The sequence below is a fragment of the Myotis davidii genome, unplaced genomic scaffold, assembly GCF_000327345.1.
Source record: "Myotis davidii unplaced genomic scaffold, ASM32734v1 scaffold964, whole genome shotgun sequence".
Lineage (NCBI taxonomy): Eukaryota > Metazoa > Chordata > Mammalia > Chiroptera > Vespertilionidae > Myotis > Myotis davidii.
Genome location: NW_006298351.1, coordinates 1,914,250 through 1,919,379, shown reverse-complemented (window position 1 = coordinate 1,919,379; position 5,130 = coordinate 1,914,250).

Genomic DNA, 5,130 nt, shown 5'->3' with positions numbered 1-5,130 from the left:
CGTCTCAGGGGATCAACAGGGCGGAGCAAACAGCTATGGCTGATCCTCAGTCCTGCCCTAAGAGGCCTTTGGTCTCAGTGTCCCGGTAATCGCTGCAAGCACCTCTGAGAGAAAGCCACCCTCAAGTACTGACTGATGTCAAACAGTCCAGTTTCTCCCCGAATGAGTCTAGGTCCCCAGAGACTCACCCGGAACTGGAATTCAGAGCAGTCGGGAGCTTGAGCCTCCCTCCCGATTGAAAAAGACAACCGTGTCCTCAGTTGCCAGCCCTTTCCACGTGCACCACATCCTCAGCTGCCAGCCCTTTTGGAGTGTACCGCGTCCTCAGCTGCCAGCCCTTTCCACGTGCACTTCCGTACCTCTGCACTTTACTTCCACACCTAACCTCCTCTAGTCTCAGTGTGCTTTTCTCTTTCCTTCTAGTTGTAGATTTTCCACTCAGCCAGCCTTCCTGTGATTCTGGATGATGTCCGTTTTGTCTTTTAGTTGTATTTTTGAAGTGGTTGTGCGAGGCAGCAATCTCCAGTGTTTACCTATGCCGCCATCTTGGTTTCCTTGTGTTAGTGCACTCTTATGAGCAGGAGCGCTTCTTCACATTTATGACATAACTGTACTATAGAGATGCCTCTGCCTGTGTTATTATGTTTGATGTTACCAATGCCACTACCGATTTCCCCAGCTTCCACTGCAGCCCATTGTACCTTTTTTCTTGCTTCTGAGCAAATAAGAACAGACTGGGCCACTTGAATGCCAGCTTCTGAAGTCAGAGATGCTCTCCTCTCTCCTGAGATAACTGGGGACAAACCTGGTGGGTTTATTGAACGCCATCTGGCGTTAAGACAGACAATGTCTGCTGTTTCCCCCTTTCCTCAGTTCAGCTTTTCAGGCTTATTTTTTATTTGTTTTTTTAGAGTCCTCGTTGAAAAGATGATGAGCAATTCCAAAGAGGATATGTCTCTGTCCACCCAAGGGGACTACATCAACCTACAAGCCAAGCCTTCCTATACTTGGGGCTGCTGCTACTCATGTTATGCTTATTTTCCCTCCGGGCTCTAATTCCTTCCCTTTGGTTGCCCACCCAGCAGTTTTATTAAGTACATTTGAGCTGTCTCCTACTGACTGTTCAGTAAGGAAGGCCATTATCACTAAGAAAAGACACCTGGGACCCATCTGCATTTCTGCATCTCCTGAAATTTGGTTCCCACTTGCTGCTGACTCATGTGGTCCTGTTAGTGCCTTCCTATTCTTCCCCTTTATATTGAATTTATTGGGGTGACACTGGTTATCAAAATTATATAGGTATCATGTGCACAATTCTACAATACATCATCTGTACAGTTAGTGCCCTTCGTATAAGAAAAACCACTCAATTTATGATCTGGGATTTTGTGGGTAGGATTAGAAATCAGTGTCTGGACATATGAAAACATGCTCAAAGTTACTAATCATCTGAGAGATGAAAATCAAAGCCATCTCACACCTGTCAGAATGGCTATCAACAAATCAACAAACAAGAGCTGGAGAGGATGTGGAGAAAAAGGAACCCTCCTTCCTGCTGGTGGGAATACAGACTGAAAAAAAAAAAGGAATTCTTACCCTTTGCAACAGCGTGGATGTAACTGGAAAGCACTATGCTAAGTGAAATAAGCCAGTCAGTGAAAGATAAATACCACATGATCTCACTCATTTATGGAATATAAAGACCATTAGAAACTGTTGAACAAAAATAGCGGCAAAGCAGCACTGAACAGACTGTCAAATTACAGGGGGAAGGTAGGGGAGAGTTGTGGGGGGCGGGGTAAGAAATCAACCAATGGACTTGTATGCATGCATATAAGCACAACCAGTAGACGTAAGACACTGGGGGTGTTGGGGGGGTGTTGAGGGCAAGTACTGGGGGGTAGGGGAGGCTAGGGGGAGGTCAATGTGGAGGGGGGGAAAGGGAACATATGTCCCACTATTTGTAATACCTTAAACAATACATTTTAAATAAATAAATAAATAAAAAGCAATTCAAGGGAAAAACTAAAGAAAAAAAAACTAAAAAAAAAAAAAGAAATAAGCTGACAGTTTAATGGGAGCTCCCTTGTAGGTAACTTTCTGTTTCTCTCTTGCAGCCTTTAAGATTCTTTTTTTTAAAATTGTTTTATTGCTTAAAGTTTTGCAAAGAGTATTACATATGTCTCCTAGCCTTTAAGATTCTTTCTTTGTCTTTAATGTTTACCATTTTAAAAATATATATACTTTATTGATTTTTTACAGAGAGGAAGGGAGAGGGATAGAGAGTTAGAAACATCAATGAGAGAGAAACATCGATCAGCTGCCTCCTGCACACTCCCTATTGGGGATGTGCCTGCAACCAAGGTACATGTCCTTGACTGGAATCGAACCTGGGACCGTTGAGTCCACAGGCCGACCGCTGAGCCAAACCAGTTAGGGCAATGTTTGCCATTTTAATTATTATGTGCCTAGGTGTGGATCATTTGGGGTTCATCTTGGCTGAGACTCTCTGTGTTTCTGGAACTTGAGTGACTTTATCCTTCGCCAGGTTAAAGAAAACTTCTGCCATTATTTCTTCAAACAGGTTCTCTATTCCTTATTTGGATTCTTCTCCTTCTGGTACCTGTATGATGCAAATGTTATATTTCATGGTGTCCCAAAGCTCCCTTAAACTCTCCTCCTGCTTTTCAATTTTTTTTTTTTCCATTTGCTGCTCTGAGTGGGTGTTTTTTTCTACCTTGTCTTCTAATTCACTGATTTGGCCCTCAGCTTCTTCTAGTGTACTGTTGAAGTCTTCCAGAGTGTTCTTTATATCGCCTATGTTGTTTCAACCTCTCTTTTCATGTTGGTTTAGTTATCATAAAGTCCCTTAATATTCTCATTAAGTTCCTTATAATTCTAATTAAATTGCTTGTAGTTCTCACTGAATTGTTTGAGCACCCTATTACAATTACTCTGAATATTTTATATGACAAATTGCTTGCCTCCATTTCATTTAGTTCCTTTTCTGGAGATTCCTCCTTTTTTCATTGGGGGTTGTTTCTTTGTCTCCCCATTTTTCCTGTCCCTTTGTATTTGTTTCTATGTATTAGATCAAGCTGCTATTCCTCCAAGAATTTGTTTTGGTGGTTTATGTAGTAGGTGTTTTGTGAGACCCAGTGGTGCAGTTTCTTAGATCTCCTGAGCTGGGTGTGTTAGAAAGGTATTTTGCTTGAGTTATTTTGGTTCTCCTTTGTAGTTGTGTTTTGAATGTTATTGTCCTAGTCACGGATGGAATCTCCTCTCAGGCTGGCTGACTATGTTACCCCAACCACATTGTGCAAGCTGTTATGAAGATGCAGTTTCCAGATGTTTTCTGTCCTTCCTTGATATAAGTCTCCTCTTCAGCTGGACCTCAGTTGATAATTCCAGGTGAATGTGGTGCATGATAGGCCTGCCTATTTGGCTGCCATTTTCCTGGGTTTTTTTCTCTCCAAGATTTCTTGATATTTATAGCAAAATGTAGAGAGAGGAGTACATTGAGGAAAGATGTATAAAGTAAAACAATCTGCTATTTTGTGACTTCTGGTCCTAGACAAGATGACATAGACTCATTCTTCTGTCATTCACCTCTAAATACCACTAAGAATCCAGGACATAATTACAGACAACCATAAAAAGATTCTGAAAAAAAGGAAAGAATTAGGCAGACTGACTAGGGACCTTAGTACTTGAGGGAAAACATGGAGGTGAATTCCTGGGATTTCTTTTTCTCCCATATATTCCAGACTGGTCACCAATGAGTCCTACAACTCAGAACCACCAAAAGGCATAGACCAAAACAAAGTTCTCTAGCAAAAGCCAGATATTTCTGGCTGCAGGCTCAAAAAAAAAAGTAGCCCAGCAGAGATCTAGTTGAGGAACCCCATTCCCACTTGATACCTGGCTGGCCTGCTCTTCCTGCACTAGTGGCACCGCCAAAGAGTTGGCAGAGAATTCCATCTAGAAACACCAGCAGGCCCAATGTCTCTTGACCCTCAACTCAGTAGTAGAGGAAGACCTATGTCCAGCATCTCCTGGGCTCCATCCAGTGGCAAAAGGTGACCCCCACCACTGCCACCAGCAGCAACGAGAGGCCCAGGTTGATGCTTTCCTCACTCAGCAGCACTGGCAGAGATGCAGTAAGAAGCTCATTGATACCATGTGACCTAGAGAGAAGGCCATGGGAGACACTTTCTGTCCATTCACCACCTAGTGGCACTGGCATGGGGAGCCCAGGAGAGCACTTTTCATCCCCTCAGGCAATTCCAGCAGTGGTCAGGCAGGCACTGGGTGGCCCAAAGAACAGGAGGACCAGAGAGGCTCAGGGAAGCACTCACTGCCCCATGGCCCAGAATCTCCCACACTCCACCTAGCAAGACCTGCCTAGGAAAGTGTACTTCACCTCTGCAGGCAGCATTAGCAGGACCAAGCTGGAGCCCTGGTGGCACCAGTTGAACAAAGTGGACCAGAATAATGTTGTATAGGCTCTGAAACCTATATTGTCATTGGAACCACAGCCCAAAAAAGTAAGCCAAGAACTATGTACTAAACATAAATAGGTGACTTCACCTGCTGAAATAAAAGATTTAAATAGGATATAGGATCTTAAAACTTAATATTCAAAATGTTACAATTTTTAAAAAATCACTCATCACACCAAAAACCCGAAAAATCACAATCCAAACAAGAAAAGGCAATCAACTGATGCAAACATAGAGATAAATCAGATGCTAAAATGAACAGCCATAGTCACAAAATGAATAGTTACAAAAAATGTTACTATAAGCAATTCCAAATTATCTCAAAACAAATGAAAAATAGGAAACTTCAGCAAAAATATTTATTGAGTGAATGAATAATGTTTAGCAAAAAAACATCTGTGGAAGGACACATCTCACAGGCTATCATTTATACAGGGTGGGGCAAAAATAGGTTTACAGTTGTTTGTGTGGAAAATAATACAATAATCCTATATAATAATAGACAAACATGGTAATTAACTGTAGCTCCAACATGCTTCCCATTGGCTAATCAGGGCGATATGCAAATTAACTGCAAACCAAGATGGCGGCCGGCAGCCAGGCAGCTGAAGCGAACAGGAGGTTTTGC